Below are 19,605 nucleotides of genomic sequence, written 5' to 3'. Positions count from 1 at the left end.
CCAGCGGAGGGACATATAAACAAAGTCACTAGGGACCGTACCAGGTGCCAGCAATCCAGACATCGGGACCACCAGTGGGAGGAAACATTTAGAGAGAAGAAGGGCTACATCAAAACTGGCAAATCGATTCCATTGGGCATCTCCCTGCAGCAGCTGGAATCGTGAAATATGCCGGAAGAGCGGTGGATACCTACACAGGCATCTATCGGCTTACCCATGCAAGGTAGCAGCCTCTATTTATGTTATTTCGGGATTAGCACATCAGCTTTTACAGCATTTGGATTTGCCACAAGGTGTATGATTAGATCAAGGCTCCTATTTCACCACAAACAAATGCAGCAGTGGATGTTACAAAATCACATTGCTTGGGTTTTCCACCTACCCCATTACCCTACAGAGGCAGGTATCATAGAGAGACATGACGGGATTTTTCATTTTTTTCTTTTTAGGATTGGAGGCTGGGCACAGTGGCTCACGCCTGTAATCCCAGCCCTTTGGGAGGCCGATGCAGGTGGATCACCTGAGGTCAGGAGTTTACAACCAGCCTGGCCAACATGGTGAAACCCCATCTCTACTAAAAATCCAAAAATTAGCGGGGTGTGGTGGCGCATGCCTGTAGTCTCAGCTACTCGGGAGGCTGAGGCAGGAGAATTGCTTGATCCCGGGAGACAGAGGTTGCAGTGAGCCAAGATCACACCACTGTACTCTAGCCTGGGGGACAGGGCAAGACTCCGTCTCAAAAAAAAAAAAAAAAAAAAAAAAAAAAGAATTGGAGATGAGGTCTCGCTATGTTGCCCAGGCTGGTCTTGACCTCCTAGGCTCAAGTGATCCTCCCACTTCAGCCTTCCAAAGTTCTGGGATTACAAGCACGAGTCAACGTGCCCTGCCCACAGTGGGCTTTTAAAACAAGGACTATTGAGAGAACCTGTAGGAATATGGCCCCCCAAGTGGCAAAAAATAAAATACTGCCCATAGGCCTGATCATTATTTCACATGCTTATGCTGTAACTACACCATATGGAAATTCACAATAAATGAGGAGACCACCGACAGGACACTGCCACCCCTGCTGGTGTACACGCCCACATCAGAGAGAGTTACCGGCTTTCACAAGACTTGGGAGTGCTGACGTAGTTCCCACAGCAAAGAAACTTTCAGCTGGTACTTTCATCTTTACCTCCTCCCTCCTGGAGAGTGCAGGGCCGAGCCACTTCCCTTCAATCCCGATGAGGATCTGTGAGGACCACCCACCAAGACCATCCTCAGCCTGTGTCTCCTCACCCCATGGAGCAGCAAACCACCTGCCACCATCTGCAGAGAGAGACGCCCTCATCTGCCGCACACGTCCTCCACTGAAGGTACCGTGGGACACACCTGGACCTGTTCCCCACACCCAGGATGTGCACTCATCACCTCTGAACCACTAATACCACTTGAGCGATACCCAAAGGACAACCTGATCCTTATTCCTGGCCACAGATGACCTCTGACTTTAGCCCCTATTCTGTTGCTGTGCCCTTTTCTTACCTGAGAAGCTCGTACCCTCGCCAGTGTCAAGTACATATCCACTGAGGAATCACCCTACCCTGATATCTACACCCTACTGCGGACCAAAGTATGTCTGGAAATACTATTTCACATGCACCCCATGGGGTAACACATGACATGGGGCATCTGGGGATGATGGGAATCACACTGTTGGCTATTTGAGCTGATCATTCTTACTAACACAACCAGACATTAACCCTGAGGCTAGCATGCCGCCTCCTCTCTCTGCTACTGCAACCAGCACCCATTCCAACTAAGCCAGACTCAGATACCACTTGCAAAGTATGGGTGCCTTGTAAGTCTTACAGTGCAACTTTGCTTCAAATCCAATAAAACCATTATTAACAACTGCCATCAAACAGGGCAATAGGCCATACCTATGGAGTCTCATTGAAGGCGTGCCCGGAGATACTATGGATCTGACACTGCAACCGGGATGCTTATGACTGGTGCAATCGAAGTAAAAATGCTAAATCCAGCCAATACCAGCAAACCCTAAGGATTACAAAGATCAAATTCTAGCTCTTACAAATCACTGGGATGATGATAAGTGTAAACCCTGCCACCAGTGTACACCCTTACAACTCCTGGCCTCTTTTTCTACTTCTCATAATGATCTCTGTACCCTTCCAGTAAAAGCCCCACTTGCTGAGAAAGAAATTGCACTAACCAAGTGGCCAAGGACATCATTCCATGAAGCCTCTCCCTGGCCTCTTCAATATATACAAAAAAGTGATGCATGTTACACCATGTTATCTGCACCAAGGCATGTCTACAATACTAGGGATTACAACCAGTTTAGGAACTTTTTCTTAACCTAACCTCACAATCCCAACAGCAAGTTTTACATCACACTCAGTGGAAACGGGCTCTATGCTCTGCAACAATTGCAACACTGGCTGCCCACAGTGAGCCATCAATGTTCTTGGGTGTTACAGCAAAGACAGTTCTTACCAAAACATATTTGGGCTGGGCAAGGTGGCACATGCCTGTAATCCCAGCACTTTGAGAGGCCAGGCTGAGGATTGCTTGAGCCCAGAAGTTTGAGACCAGCCTGGGCAACAAAGTGAGACCCAACTTTTTTTTTTTTAATTAGTGGGTCATGGCGGCACCACCTATGCCTAGCTACTCAGGAGGCTGAGGTGGGAGGATTGCTTGAGTCCAGGAGTTCGAGGCTGCAATGAGCTGTAATCACATCACTGCGCTCCTGCCTGGGCAAGAGTGAGATCCTGTCTCTAAAAAAGAAAAGAAAAAAAAAGCCACATTTGATCCCATGGGGAAATCTAACTGCTTTCTACATGGGACTTTCTCCACTCAAATTGGCAACTAATTGTTTACACCACTTGCTCCCAAGGGGCCAACCCGGAGGCTATTAAAGCTATACAAATGGCCAGGCGCGCTGGCTCATGCTTGTAATCCCAGCACGTAGGGAGGCTGAAGCAGGCAGATCACTTGAGGTCAGGAGTTGGAGACCTGGCCAACATGGTGAAACCCCATGTCTACTAAAGATACAAAAATTAACTGGCTGTGGTGGTAGGTGCCTGTAATCCCAGCTACTCTGGAGGCTGAAGCAGGACAATCGCTTGAACACAAGAGGTGGAGATTGCAGAGAGCTGAGATGGCGCCACTGCACTCCAGCCTGGGCGATACAGTGAGACTCCATCTAAAAATAAATAAATAAATAAAAATAAAAAGCTGCACAAATGGCTGCCCTAGAACAGTTTATCCCCAAGGATGAAAGGGATGGAGCAACTGTCCCCCACAATTGGGAATTCCCAATCTCTTAAACACAGAACAGATATGGCTCAAACATAGAATACAATTGATGTCTGTGTTTGAAATAACTTGGATGCCCCTGTGAAGATCCCATATGTGAGTGCCCCATAGTATAGAATCTACTTTGGTATGGGGCTAAATTAACAACTTTTTAAAAAATGCTCAGAACACCTGCAAAGTTTATCCCATACACATGGAAGTACAAAGATGCTATTTAATATGGGCAATTGGCAAGAAACTTGAATACCAATGCACACCAATCAGAACAAAGAGGAACATAATAATTGCCCACCAAACCTAGCGTGCGTATATATAGCCTTAGCCACAGTCATCCACAAATGGCAAATGTAACTGCATGCTTGCTTCTGCCAACCTGATTTTAATCCACATAGTGTAATTCCTCTCTCCCAGCCAAGCTCCCCAACAAACCTCTTATCAAGATGAGCCTAATCCCCTGGCTATAGACATCCAACAGCAATACCCAGAGGTATCTCGTGCAAATATGTGGACAATGGTGGGCTGAGCCCATAACCAATTGAGTTGACCCAGGTACTGAATATGCGGTGGATAACATGCACATTTGTTTCCCTATAACATTACAAGCTCCTATTAACATCACCTGGATTTGCCCTAAGCCACACAAACTTCCCTTCATAGGAACATAGAGAATACAGGCAGCAGAAGGACCCTGGTGGGTCTGTAAGGGAATCAAAGGGCTTATCACAAGCTTCCCCTTATGTGACACTGTAAAATATTTCCCGCATTTGGATTTGGCTCAAAATTTCAGTAGATTTTTACTCAGCAATGGAATTCTCCGAGGACTTGCCTCTATAAACCATGCTGACTACAATTCTCTGATGCCACAAACGAGCTTTCCAAATACCTCCCCTGGAACTAACCACCTTAGAATCACTAATTTTAGGAGCAGTAGGAACAGCATATGTGCAGGACACCACAATTTAAAAAGAAATGCAGATAGCTATGTCCAAGGAGTTATCTACATGAATTAGACAATGGCCCAAGAACCAGAGCTCTTGGTCAAATCCTGTTGTACTGTCCAACTATGGGGGCCGTGGTGTTAGATAACTGCATATTCCTAGATTACCCACTGGCTGCTGAAGGGGAGGTCTGTGCACTTATTAATACATCTTGCTGTATGTGAGTTGTCAAAGAAAAACAAATCAGGGCTTATTAAGGAGAAACTTTTGTTCAAAAAGATTATTGTGGGGGAAGGAGAAGAGACTATTGCAACAGGGAGAGGGGGATGATTGCAATAGGGAGAATGCTGTGACCATAAGGTCTCCAAGGCAATAAAAACCAGGGAGAAAAAAAGGCTTTTCTTGTAGAGGGTAAGGAGGCAGGCAGAGATAAGCAGAATCTGTGGAGAGGAAGCTGCACAGACAAGGGGGAATGCCCAGTGGGGCCTGCCAGGAAAGTGTCCCACCGTGATTGGCCCATTCCCGGGAAAGGCAGAGAAGCAGGGACACACTCCTCCTTTTCGTGTGTTTGCACAAGTTTAGGGGCAGGCAGAGTTTGGGGGCCTGTAGGAGAGAGAGAAGCCTGGCTCAAGTTTGGTCGAGACTAAGTAGACGGTAAGCAATGCATGACTGTGAACCCTTGATCTGTTTCCCCTGTTGTTTTAAGTATTTTTCTTTGACAACTCACATACAGCAAGATGTATTAATAAGTGCAAAGTCTATCCTGAAATTCTATTAAGGATGGAATAAGAGGCATTGTGAGGTTGAATTTTCTCCAAATAGTGTCCATGAGTGTGTTAGCCTTCACATTCTTGTTACTGAAGGACGACTGTATTATCTGTTGAGTATGCTATCAGACTGACAGCTGTCAGAAGGACTTTGAAACTAGGCGCTCAGTGAGAGGTATACATAGGAATAAAATAAAAATAATAGTTTTTAAAAGTTGAATAAGGCTGAGCGTGGTGGTTCATGCCTGTAATCCCAACACTTTGGGAGGCCGAGGCAGGCAGATTGCTTGAACCTACGAGTTCGAGACCAGCCTGGGCAACATGGTGAGGCCTCACGTCTACAAAACAAAATACAAAAAAAAGGCCAGGCACGGTGACTCACACCTGTAATCCCAGCACTTTGGGAGGCCAAGGTGGGCAGATCGCTTGAGGCCAGGAGTTCAAGACCAACCTGGCTAACATGGCAAAACCCCGGTCTCTACTAAAAATACAAAAATTAGCTGGGCATGGTGGCGCATGCCTGTAATTCCAGCTACTTGGGAGGCTGAGGTACGAAAATCACTTGAACCCGGGAGGTGGAGGTTGCAGTGAGTTGAGATCGTGCCACTGCACTCCAGCCTAGGCAACAGTGAGAGACTCTGTCTCAAAAAAAAAAAAAAAAGGTAGAATAAAGGAGTAAAACCAAAATTTGAGATTTGAGGTTTGGAGGAAGCCAGTCAAGAAGATTCCTAGCCCTTGGTCTAAAGTGTATTCATAGAGTGGAATGAGGATGACAGTAGCAATCTGACGAATTTCCAAGTTTGCAGCCTGTTTTTGGTGATGGCAGAGACATCAAAGAGGCTTCTGGGAACACATGTACAGGAGTTGCTTCTGATCATTTCACAGGTGCCCCCTTGAGAAGCCAAGATCATATCCTATGCCAGTTGATTATGAAGGATCACTCTGCTTGCAGAAGTACTTATCATCCTCTGGCAATGATGGTGGTGGTTTTGGTAAGATTGTCCATAGTTATGGTTATTTCATCTAGCAGAACATGGAACATGCAGGAATTCCAGTGAACTGAGTGGCCCACACAGCAGCGGCTCTATGCATAAAAGTTGCCCATATATGATGTTGCAGCAATCAAGATTTTTTTGGTTTATTCCCAATCTCTTAGCCTCTTGTTCTAAGGCTTCTTGAAAACCTGATGAGAAAGGAAGGTCACAGCCTCCCTCTGGGGCTGGGATTCTTTCTGCCTAAACTTGTAACAGGTTTTCATGGACCCTTTGGCTCATCTAGTGTCTCGAAAACTTTAGATGTAACAGAGTAGTTGAGGTGAAAGAATAAGCCAGTCGGTCTGGTTAAGCATAGATTGTCCTTTTCGAAAAGTTTTGAAGTTGAAAAAAGCTTCCTTTCGAAGACTTGGAAACAACCAGATGCCCATCAGTGATAGACTGGATAAAGAAAATGTGGCACATATACACCATGGAATACTATGCAGCCATAACAAAGAATGAGTTCATGTCCTTTGCAGGGACATGGATGAAGCTGGAAACCATCATTCTCAGCAAACTAACACAGGAACAGAAAACCAAACACTGCATGTTCTCACTCATAAGTAGGAGTTGAACAATGAGAACACGTGGATGCAGGGAAGGGAACATCACACACCAGGGCCTATCCGGGGGTGAGAGGCAAGGGAAGGGAGAGCATTAGGCCAAATACCTAACGCATGCAGGCCTTAAAACCTAGATGACGGGTTGATAGGTGCAGCAAACCACCATGGCACACGTATACCTATGTAACAAACCTGCACGTTCTGCACATGTATCCCAGAACTTTAAGTAAAATAAAAAAAAATTTTTAAAAGGTGCTGTGGAGAAAAGCTAAAGGAACTTGACTGATAGCAAAAGGATGCCTTTAAATCTGAGACAGGTATAGGAACTTAGGGAAAACTGCAGGCTGCCAAAGGGAAGGAAACACACAGCAAGCAATGAAAAGCAGGGTTGTGAGACTGAGATTGAGATGAGTTGAATGAATGAATGTCTTAGATTCTGGGGTCTTTGCAGAGATGGTGGAATTGTTAAGAGGGAGAATAACTTGGGTGAAGGGGAAGAGGGTATAATACAAAGCAACCCTCATCACAGAAAACTGCAAGTCACAATGGAGGAAGTTATGCAGAGAGTGAAGGTGATGCTGGAGGGGACGGAGAAAAAAGAGGGCATAGCAAAGGACAGTAAAAAGGGTAAGAATAGGGCGTTGGCAAAGGAATCCTGCAGGGTAATGTTCCAGCATCTTGGGTGGAAACTGACCACCTCGTGATGTCACCTACTTGGTCTGAAGTTCTTGGGAGAGCTGTCTACTTCGAGATACTGTTTCTTGGGACTCTTGAGACAGTCTCAGTTTAAAGTCTCTGGTTGGGGCAGATTTCCACTTAGAGTAGCTTTTAATATATTTTCAGTTGAGAACCATCAATCCAGGGTTAGACCTCCCAGGTTTTGGCAGCAGTGTTAGTGATGTACAGAGGACAATGCAGACGCCCTTTTAACCGGATTTAAGATTAGTTTCCTGGTGATGTTGACTTTAGAGAATGAGATCTCCAATTTCTAGGTTGTGCAATGGTTTGGATAGGAAAATTGGAGGAAAATCAGCCTCAACGTATTGAAGGTAAGTTTGAGTATAATTGATAAATATTTTGAAGTGATTTAGAATGTCTGAATTGACCAGGTAAGGATATTTGAAAGCCTAAATAGAATAGGGAATTCTCAAGGGGCTTGCCAGTTATTATTGTATATGGGTATAGTTGGTGTGATCTGGCAGGAGAGGATCAGAAGGCAATCAGGGCTAAGGGTAAAACTTTAGGCCATTGCATATTGAGTCTTTCCATCAGTTTAGTAAGCTTTATTGTTTGTTTTGTTTTGGTTTGGTTTGGTTTTTTACAGATAGGATCTCACTATATTGCTCAGGCTGGTCTCAAATTCCTGGGCTCAAGCAATCCTCCCACCTCAGCCTCCCAAGTAGCTGGGACCATAGGCATGTGCCACCACACCCAGCTATTTTTAAATTTTTTTTTGTAGAGATGGGATCTTGCTTTGTTGCCCAGGCTGGTCTTGAACTCCTGGCCTCAAGTGATCCTCCTGCCTTGGCCTCCCAAAGTGCTGGGATTACAGGCGTGAGCCACCCTACCCACTTTAGCAAGTTTTAATTTTAATAGTCTATTAGGTCTGTCTATCATTACAGGAGAGATAGATGACAAAGGATGAGCTGGAGAGATAACAAGGACAACATATTTTTGTGATACAGGAAGAACGACTTGGATTTCTTAGATTACTTTACTGGTGAAATGGGTCCCTCAGTCACTTAAAAAGAGCTGATGGAATTGTCCATGTGCAAAACACTTGCCCTGTTAATCCAGGGAAGGCTAAGTGTTTGTTTTTTTTTTTTTTTACAACACTTCCTATATACTTTATATAATATTAACTAAATCTAATTATTTTAGTACCTCCTTTTAAAAAGTGAAAGAACAAATCCTTTTGTGATTTCCTTGGGACCCTCTGGAAAATCTCAAAGGCAGGTTTAGGTATAAAACATACCATTTAATATTAGATTTGGAGCTGGGTGCAGTGGCTCATGCCTATAACCCCAGCACTTTGGGAGGCCGAAGCTAGCGGACCACTTGAGGTCAGGAGTTTGAGACCAGACTGGCCAACATGGTGAAAACCCGTCTCTACTTAAAACATACAAAAATTAGCCAGGAGTGGTGACACACGCCTATAATCCCAGCTACTCGGGAGGCTGAGGCATGAGAATCACTTGAACCCGGGAGGCAGAGGTTGCAGTGACCCGAGATGGAACCACTGCACTCCAGCCTGGGTGACAGATCGAGACTCCGTCTCAAAAAAAAAAAAAAAAAGAGAAAATAAAAAAGATTAGATTTGGGGAAGGCAAACTGTCAAAAATCGTCAGGATACTTGAAAACGTGGTTAAATAGGATCATGGGTCACTGATAAACAATACTGGGCTACCATTTAACTAAAGTGATTTTAAAGTAAATATAGGACGTAACATGGCTGTCAAAAAAAATCTTAGCTCTTTAAAAAGTGGAAAAACTTGATTCTCTTAAATAACTAAGGATATGAAAAAGTCAACGTAAAGCACAGGTATGAAGAGTTGGGTGTCCTCTAATTCAATTCACTACTGACTACCTACGTGGAGATAGAGTGAACTCCCACAAGTTGAGGACTCAGTCTCACAAGACTGTCTCCCACTTGAGATGCCAGTCACAAGCACATATTGAGACCTATACTTCTGACTAACTGGCTATAAGTCGGGATTCCCACAATCCCTTGAGGTTCAATTAATTTGCTAGAGCAGCTCACAGAACCCAGGCAAGCACTTTACTTATGTTTACTGGCTTATTAATAAGGGATATAATGAAGGATGAAGATGAACAGCCAGATGGCAAAGATGCATAGAGCAAGGCATGAGGGAAGGGGCATGGAGTTCCCATGCCGCCTCCAGGGCACCACCCTCCAAGAACTGACACATTTTCAGCTATCTGGAAGCTCCCTAAACCCTGTCCTTTTGGGTTTTTATAGAGGTTTCATTACCTAGATGTGATTGATTACATCATTAGCCATTGATGATCAATTCAACCTTCAGCCCCAGAGTTGAGGGATGGGGCTGGAGGTCCCAACCTTCTAATCACATGGTTGATTCCCCTGGCAACCAGCTCCCATCCTGAGGCTATCCAGGAGGCCACTAAGAGGTCACCTCATTAGAGCAAAAGATGCTTCTTCACCCAGGAAATTCCAAGGGATTTAGAAGCTCTGTGTCAGCCACTCCTGTCACACAAGAAACTACAATGGTCTTAAGAGCCTTGTATCAGAAACTGGGGTCAAAGACCAAATATTAGAACAGAATATTCTTATCATCTATCTCCCCTGTAATGATAGACAGACCTAATGGACCATTAAAATTAAAGCTTGCTAAACTGGGCATAGTGGCTTATGTCTGTAATCCCAGCACTTTGGGAGGTCAAAGGGCCAGGAGTTCAAGACCAGCTTGAGCAACATAGTGAGACCCCATCTGTAAAAGACAAAACGAAACCTAAAACAAACAAACAATAAAGCTTAAACTGATGGAAAAACTCAATCTCCAATGACCTAAAGTTTTACCCTCTCTGGGACTCTCCTTCACTATCTGTAAAATGAGGCCAGGGCTCATTTACATGAGATTCCCATGAGGATCAAGTAAAACTGTGTTGGAAGACTTTAGCACAACACATTCCTGTCTGGCAGCAGAAGGGGATCAGCCTTGAAGTACAAAATCCTGGGTTGCAATCAGTGGTGTGCTGATAACAGCTGGCACCAGTGACTGGCACAAGCCAGCTCAGCATGGCTCAATTTATGTGAAGTTTCTAGAAGAGGCTAAACTAATCTATGGTGAGAAAAGTCAGGACAATGCTTGCCTCTGGAGGGGGTGGCAGCAGGGATTGATAAGGAAAGGGCATGAAGGAACTGTCTGGGGTGATGGTCATGTTTAATGTTTTGATAGGGGTTTACATTTGTCAAAATTCTTTGAATGATACACTTGAGATTTGTACATTTTACTGTATAAAATTTTACTTAAAACTGTAAATACTGAACTCCAGTTAATGATATATATGCTGAATTATCTAGAAGCAAAGTGCACTGAAATCTTCAACTTACTTTGAATTGCACCAAAAAATAACATGGACTGATGGACAGATAGAAACATGGATAGATGAAAAAAGATGAGATAAAGCGAGGTTAACAACATGTCACAGTCTAGGTGTAGGGTATATGGGTGCTTACTGAACAATTCTTTGTATCTTCTGTGTGCTTGAAGATTTAATTGTAAAAAATGTTGAGGACACATACTTAGCATATCTTACATACAAAGTTGTTTATCTTTGCCCCATTGCTTCTAGTAGTTTCACTTACATATATTGATTATAATTTTAACCACTAATGACTTTTGCTTTGCAGAGAAAACTAGGAAGTAGATAACTGTGAACAATCTATCATAGAGCAGGCTAGCAAAGCTTATGAATATATATCTCATAATCTAGTAGATACAATATTGGCTTATTTGACTAGTAAACCTGTATACATTTAGGAAGAACATACCAAGTAGAATAAAAGTGTATACTTCTGTTATACTTAATGGTAATAACTCATAAAACATAGCTATTTTTATTAAACCAACAATATTAAGCTAATTTTGTTTGCCAAAGATTTACCTAAATTATGTAACTTGAATTTTGTTGTTGTTGTTTTTTTTTCTTTGAGATGAACTTCATTCTTATTGCCCAGGCTGGAGTGCAATGGTGTGCTCTTGGCTCACCACCACTTCTGCCTCCTGGGTTCAAGCGATTCTCCTGCCTCAGCCTCCAGAGTAGCTGGGATTATAGGCATGCACCACCACGCCTGGCTAATTTTGTATTTTTAGTAAAGACAGAGTTTCACCATGTTGACCAGGCTGGTCTTGAACGCCTGACCTCAGGTGATCCGCCCGCCTCAGCCTCCCAAAGTGCTGGGATTGCAGGTGTGAGCCACCAAGCCCGGCCGTAACTTGAATTTTTAAAACATTTATGTTAGGTTTTAGAGAATACTTTTTCCCCCACACTGGAAGTATTAGACGTTCAGATTTTTTTTTTTTCTGAGAGTTTTAGGGTTTTTAAGGAATTCTATAAATTAATTAATTTGATAGTATCATCCAGAGGTAGAAAAATATCACATATGCATAAAATAAATACATAAACATACAGACAGATGCAAACAAAGATCTTACAGTTTTCATTCTAAAATTTTAGCCACGATTCAGGCATAAACACAGAAATACAAAACTCACTAGTCAATACAACACAGTTGGCTTTTGTCTTTGCCCCACTTTGTATTTTTATCAGAATTCTGTTTCTGGCAGATGGGACAAGTTGAGGTTTACCTATTCAATATGAGGGCTAAAGCTTCCCATCAATATTTGTGGAGGAGACTTTTTGATTTTTTGAGACGGAGTCTCGCTCTGTCACCCAGGCTGGAGTGCTGGAGTGCAGTGGCGCGATCTGGGCTCACTGCAAGCTCTGCCTCCCGGGTTCACGCCATTCTCTTGCCTCAGTCTCCGGAGTAGCTGGGGCTACAGGCACCCGCCACTACGCCTGGCTAATTTTTTGTATTTTTTGGTAGAGACGGGGTTTCACTGTGTTAGCCAGGATGGTCTCAATCTTCTGACCTCATGATCTGCCCGCCTCGGCCTCCCAGAGTGCTGGGATTACAGGTGTGAGACACCGCGCCCAGCCTGGAGGAGACTTTTAAGATTTTCTTTGCACTGGTGTGTAATCTGATGGATGTTGTGGAGCAAATGTTTGGTGAGGGACTGAACAGACACCCGGCAGCCATTGGGTATCTCCAAAGACCATCTGAGTAGCTAAAATATCCAGTATGTTTCCAGTTAGCTTTTTCAGTCTTTGATGCTTGCTTTTGGAGTCCCTGAGTCCCTCAAGAGTCCCCCAGTGGTGGCAGAAGGACTAAAGCTCTAATGACTATAGGGAGTTGAGGTACTGGTTTGAGAAGGGAAAGATCTGGCAGGGGTAGACAGAGAGATGGAGGAGGTAGGTGTATGAATGGGGACACATCAAAGGATCCAAGGAAACTGAAGGGAAGATCAAAGGTGTTAAGGGAAGGAAGGAGGAGTAGAGGCCATGGAAAGGGAAAGGTCTTAGATGGGTTAATTTGGGGAGATCTCAAGTTCCCTAAATAGGCTACTGAAGTTCCAAATTCCCTCTGGTAATTTTTTGGCCATTTATGAATACATTAGACTGAATCAGTGCCCCAGCGGCAAGGCATGTAGTAAACAGGAAAGAAGAGGAGGGAAGGCATCTGAGAGAATGAGTTCCCCATGGGATTAACAGATAGTTAAGCCAAGATTGAAGAGCCAAGGGAACACTTCATATAATTTCCATGGCAGAAAGCCCGGAGAACTCCCACGGACAATTTCTGGGGTGGAGTCAAGTGGACCCCCTGCCCCATGCAATCACCAGTGATTGAGGAGATGAGGAAATTCCCACACACAATCCCCATGTTTGAGATGCCAAGAAAATTCTTATACATAATCCCCCAGTTTAGAAAGCCAATAAAAAAAACAGAAGAGGCTTCACAGAAAGGGATAAAGAAGTCACTTTGCCAGGAAGAATAAACGTAACTCCTGACTACCACATTACAACAGATAAACGTCCAAAGCACTGGATTAGATTAGGAAGTATGACTCACCACCATGGATTCCTACTTTTCCAGGCAGAAAAAGACACAAAGGGTCTAGGAAGCCAGCATGAATACCTGGGTGAAGACACAGGTTCCGAGGGACAGCCAGCACTCCGTCTGAGTCACGGCACCATTAGTATTCAAAGAAACACAAATCAGGATTTAGTAAGGAGAGACTTTTATTTAAAAGGGTTATTACAAGGGAGGGAAAAAGACTATTGAAATAGGGAGAGGAGGATGATTGCAGTAGGGAGAATGCTGTACCTATAAGGTCTGCAAGATTCTCAAAGCCAAACAGAAAAAGGTTTTTCTTTTATAGAGGAAGGAGGAGGCAAGCAGAGATAAACAATCTTTGGAATGGAAGCTGGACAAGCAAGGGGGCATGCTCTGGTTCTTTGTGTTCGGGTTTAAGGACAAGCAGAGGGTAAGCAATAGACAACTGTGAACCCTTGATCAGGGTAGATGACACTCTCCAAGGCTTACAGCTAGCCACGTGCACCAAAGGGACAAACAAATCACAGTCTTCTCCCTTTCTGATCTTTTCTCCTGGCTTTCCCCAACTGAAAGGGCAGACTGGCTGCAAACGGGCTTTGAAATCTTAGTTTGTGGACTGTAAGACCAAGAATCTTATATGAGTCTCATAGGTTGCTTTATCACTGACATGAAAATCAGGTATTATGAAATAACATACCACTAAGATTATAATGCCATCTGGGTCCAGGGCATGGATTTTTATTTTTATGTATTTAGTTATTTATTGAGACATGGTCTCTCTGTCACCCAGGCTGGAGTGCAGTGGCACAATCGTAGTTCACTGCACCTATGTCACCGAAGCTGGTCTCAAATTCCTGGCCTCAAGCAATGCTCTCAAAGTGCTGGGATTACAGGTATGAGCCACCGGCCCGGCCCAGGATGGTTTTCTCATATATAAATGAGCCAAACATGGCCTCTATGTGTTGGACAAAGGGCTAAGGTGCCTGTACAAACAGATACACAATGGCCAGTTTATGCAGGCAACCCACAAGCCCTTTTCCCAACATCTATATATTAACGCCCAGGTTATTTCTTCCCTGCAGGCTGAGATCCATTAGTTCAAAGGCCCACCAGTGCCAAACTTAAATATTTGCACATCCAATTATTTTTATTTTATTGTTTTTTCTTTGAGACAGAGTCTTGCTCTGTCACCAGGCTGGAGTGCAGTAGCTTGATCTCGGCTTACTGCAACCTCTGCCTCCCGGGTTCAAGCGACTCTCCTGCTTCAGCCTCCCGAGTAGCTGGGACTGCAGGCACTCACCACCATGCCCAGCTAATTTTTATATTTTTAGTAGAGATGAGGTTTCACCATGTTGGCCGGGATGGTCTCGATCTCTTGACCTCGTGATCTGCTCTCCTCAGCCTCCCAAAGTGCTGGGATTACAGGTGTGAGCCGCTGCGCCCAGCCTCAATTATTTTTTAAACTAGACCAAAGAGGCAGATTTTTAAGCAATTTACATCCTGCCTGTTTTGCATACTCCACAAAATCTCACCCCACATCTGTTGACAATAGGTAAGCCCTGGGCCATAAAGACCCCAAGCCTCTGCTGCCCTTCTGAGCTCTCTGACCCAATAACTCCACATTGCGGGCTGAGCAACATCATCTAGACACGTAAATCCCCTCTCTGACCCCCATCTCCCCTAAGAATGCCTTGCCTTCCTTCCCTTCTGAGTAACCTCTGTACCTACTCCTGCTGTGAGGGACTTCTGCCACATACAAGCCTGTTGATGCACCACCCACTAAGGCTGTGTATGCTACCGCCACCTCATGATAATATCATTCCTCCATCGGCCCCCAAATCCCTCAAATCTCCTACATCTCTGGCAAAATTGGAGTTGACAGTGAATACGGCTGTATTACCTAGTGGCAAAATATTAATAGCTCAGTAGTTCTGTACCTATGTAACCCTACCCCCATATGAATGGGAATGGACTGAGGGGGAGGCACTTGCTAGACTGGCATTACTGACAGAAATCCGAGTCAGTACAGTGACTGAACCTAACATCCCTTCCAAAGGCAAAAAAGTTTGGATATAAATAATTGACAAATGGAGAGAAGAAGAAATGGTAGTTGAGAGGAAATGAATGAATAAATAGTTTATGCAATGGGGGAAATCCAGTATTACATTGGTGCCTCAAGAGAGGCTCAGATCAAGAGAATGATATTGTCTCCTAGCACGATTATGCCAGATCCCTGAAAGGTGAGGCCATATGTCTGCTGAAACTACCTCTCCTTTTGGAACCTGACAAGGTTGAATGGAAGCCTGCAAACCTGAGTAACATCATTCTGAGAGACATTTTGGGTACATCATTTGATGATGAACTGGACCAATTGTTGATGACTGAGTGAAACTCTACATGACATGATCTTTAGACTCTTGTCAAAAGTATATCATTTGGGGCCAGGCACGGTGGCTCACGCCTGTAGTCCCAGCACTTTGGGAGGCTGACAGGGGTGGATCACCTGAAGTCAGGAGTTCAAGACCAGCCTGGCTAACATGGAGAAACCCTGTCTCTACTAAAAATACAAAAATTAGCCTGGCATCTGGCAGGTGCCTGTAATCCCGGCTACTCAGGAGTGCTGAGGCAGGAGAATCACTTGAACCCGGGAGGTGGAGGTTGCAGTGAGCTGAGATTACCACCACTGCACTCCAGCCTGGGCAACAGAGCGAGATTCTGTCTCAAAAAAAAAAAAAAAAAAAAAAAAAAAGAGATATCATTTGGGAAGTAGTTTCTAAGAGCTACACCCTGCCAGGCCATCAGACTGTGTGGTGTAAAATTCCCAGTGGACTGATTACTGTGTAACTACAGACCTTAATGATAGAGTGCTTAGAAAGGTCCCTGGTTTTAAGAGGCAAAATATAGCAGCAGCATGTCTGACATGCTACAGTTAGCCATGCACAAATGTATATCACCCTTGTTTTGTGGACAGAAAGTTATCAGGTTGATGCAAAAGTAATTGCAGTTTTACATTACATTAAAAGTAATGGTAAAAACCGCAGTTACTTTTGCACCAACCTAATATTAACCAGAATAGAAAAAACAATGGGTTTCAGATGGGATTAAAGCAGTAAACATCAGGTGGTAGGCTCAGATTCCCTAGGGAAATGCCCCACCCTGAGATGAGGAAGGTTATGTGAGACTTTATGTCATACTCAGACTAAATTACCTCTAGATTTACCACTCATCTAACCCTGTTATGGGGGGTCCCAACATTTTGGGATACACAACATGTGTCCTAGCTGCACTCAGGTCAGCAGTGCACAATGGCAACAACATGCATAGTGGATTAAACAACATTGACCATGGAACAGAAAAGGGCTTTAGGGGAGATAGGTGCTGGTCTAGGCATCGTGGGACAAGTTGAATTTGCTTTTAAGGAAAAGCAGCATTCAGAGGAAAAGATGTATTAACTAGAATAAGTAGACTAGAGAGATTCTCTTCCAGGCGAAAGACAAAGGATGGGTGTCAGCCTGGAAAGATAACAAGGCCTTAGTGAAGTGGGGCAGGCAGACTCAACAAACAATGCTGGGTAATGCTAGGATCCAGTATTGGGAAAGGGTTTGTACCCAGACCCAGCAAGGCCTCTTGACTGTTTTAATACAGATGGAGGCTGAAATGGCCATAAGGACACCTGTGTCCTCCCCATAGAAGGGAGATGGGCCCTAATTTATAACAGCACATAATGGAAATCAGTCTCAGTACAAGCCTGTGGATTGAGATAGATGATAGGTTTTGTCCTCAATTGTCTTAGAACCCAGAAATAACCCATAATCGAGTTATAGTTAATTGTAATAATACTTGTCGGGAATAATATCTGGTATATGCACAAGTGCTGATTCTGTTAGGAGGGCAGCAAATACCTCTATAATTCTTACTGACTTGAAATGAACCATACTCTGACCATACTGTGATAAGGTGTAACACTGACATTGTTAGCAAGATTAAATTGCCTTATATAAATAACTCATGTGATAATACAGATATTAATAATCAAATTTATTGGAAGATTGAGTTAAAGCTTATTAAGAATGCGATACTGATGGGGGATCACTAGTCTGAGGAAGAATTAGATGTACCTAGCCATTAGCTAATGTTTATCCTAAATAGTTCTGTACTAATTTATCATAAGGTACAAATAGCAGTAGATCAAGAGGGTAAATGAATAATCAAATTTGGCCGGGCACAGTGGCTCACGCCTGTAACCCCAGCACTTTGGGAGGCTGAGGCGGGTGGATCACTTGAGCCCAGGACGCAGAGGTTGCAGTGAACCAAGATCGTGCCACTGCACTCCAGTTTGGGTAATAGAGCAAGACTGTGTCTCAAAATAAATAAATAAATAATCAAATTAGTATGAAATGTAATGGTTTTGTAAGGTGGATTGGTTGTTTCTTTAAATCTACCCCTACCCTACACTGATTTTTTCAAATATTAGGAATATGCAAACTGATATTACCGCTGTGCCTGGTATATGCTGTGTTAAATACTATACTAAATGTAGATGCTCAAACAAATTTTATAATTTTGCTGTAAGGAAGCCTAGGCCAAGGGCCAGAAGAGTGGACTATGCAGTAAAGTGTTAACTCAGCAGGCCTGGGCTGCCCAAACCCTACACATTCCAAATGTCCTTAGAATTGACCCTGGATCAACTTCTAAGAAATAATCTCTGAGCCCTTGGAATATCTTGCCTGATTAGAGTGTCTTTGTATACCTGAAGCCTTGGGGCAAGACAAATAGTTTATGCTAACAGTGTGATCTGTGTGAATGCCTATTTTTGTATGCTTGAACTTTGGGTCACACTGTATCAGTCTGACCTCTGGTGAGCTGGGGTTTAAATGGCTAAGGTCAAGTCATATGCATTCCATGCCTACAGAACTGGTTCTCAATAGAAAACCCTAGACATCAAGACTCAGGTGAGTTTCCCTGGTTGGCTATACTTTATATGTGTTGTCACATATCATTGCTGGGAAAATTAAGTGCTATTCACGTGACTCTACTCAGAAAGGATAACCTGAAGCTTCTACCTGGTTTCTCCTGAACTCTGCTCTATGCACATTTTTTCTTTACTGGTTTAACCTGTATCTTTATCTATAATAAACCATAACCATGAATAGAACCATTCTTCTGAGTTCTGTGAGTTCTTCTAGTGAAATATCAAGTCTGAGAGTGGTTTAGGGGACCCCCAATATAGTAGTCCCCACTAGGTTTTCCACACAACAGACAAAATAGAAAAAGAAAAATAATTGAATAACCGGCATCAGAGAAATTTAGAGAGAATAGAGATTAGTAAGTTCGAGACCAGCCCAGCCAACAAGTTCAAGACCAGCCTGGCCAACATGGTGAAACCCTGTGTCTACTAAAAATATAAAAATTAGCTGAGCATGGTAGTAGGCACCTATAAACCCAGCTACTCAGGAGGCTGAGACAGGACAATTGCTTGAACTTGGGAGGTGGAAGTTGCAGTGAGCTGAGATTACACCACTGCACTCCAGTCTGGGTGACAGAGTGAGACTTTGTCTCAAAAAAAAAAGAGAAGAAAAAAGAAAAAAGAAAAAAAAAACAGAGAAATTCATAGCTCATATGACCTTACTTCTGTATAAACTGCACATTTGTCTGTGAAAAGCACATCATCAGCTACATGATTTCATTCTCCATAAAGAAAAAATAGACCAACTTCCTAGGAAGTAAAAATTTCCAGGCCGAGTGTGGTGACTCACACCTGTAATCCCAGCACTTTGGGAGACCGAGGCAGGCAGATCACCTGAGGTCAGGTCACCAGCCTGGCCTACATGGTGAAACCCCATCTCTATTAAAAATACAAAATATTAGCCGGGTGTGGTGGCGTGCGCTTGTAATACCAGCTACTCAGGAGGCTGAGGTAGGAGAATCGCTTGAACCTGGAAGGTGAAGGTTGCAGTGAGCAAGGTTGAGTCACTGCACTCCAGCCTGGGCAACAGAGTGAGGCTCCATGTCAAAAAACAAACAAACAAAAAAAACAGGCACTTAGGCCTAAGAAATGTTATTGTTGGTTCTTTCTAAAGGTCAGTAGTGATTTTTGGCTCAGGATTCTCCCGATGAAACTGTTTTTAAATTTTTCTGGTAGATGCTTACAGAGCAGAGAGTGGGATTTCCTGGTTTTCTATGGCTTCTTTGCTGTTGTCTCTGTTTGTGAGTTTATGCCCAACTCAAGGCAAATTCCTTCTCCTATACTCTTCCACTAGAAAAGTCTTTATTGTTTTTTCTCCCTACAAATATGATCTACATGTGGAGCAAAATATGTAA

The sequence above is a fragment of the Chlorocebus sabaeus genome, chromosome X (genome assembly GCF_047675955.1).
Source record: "Chlorocebus sabaeus isolate Y175 chromosome X, mChlSab1.0.hap1, whole genome shotgun sequence".
NCBI lineage: Eukaryota > Metazoa > Chordata > Mammalia > Primates > Cercopithecidae > Chlorocebus > Chlorocebus sabaeus.
This window is presented reverse-complemented; position numbering follows the sequence as displayed.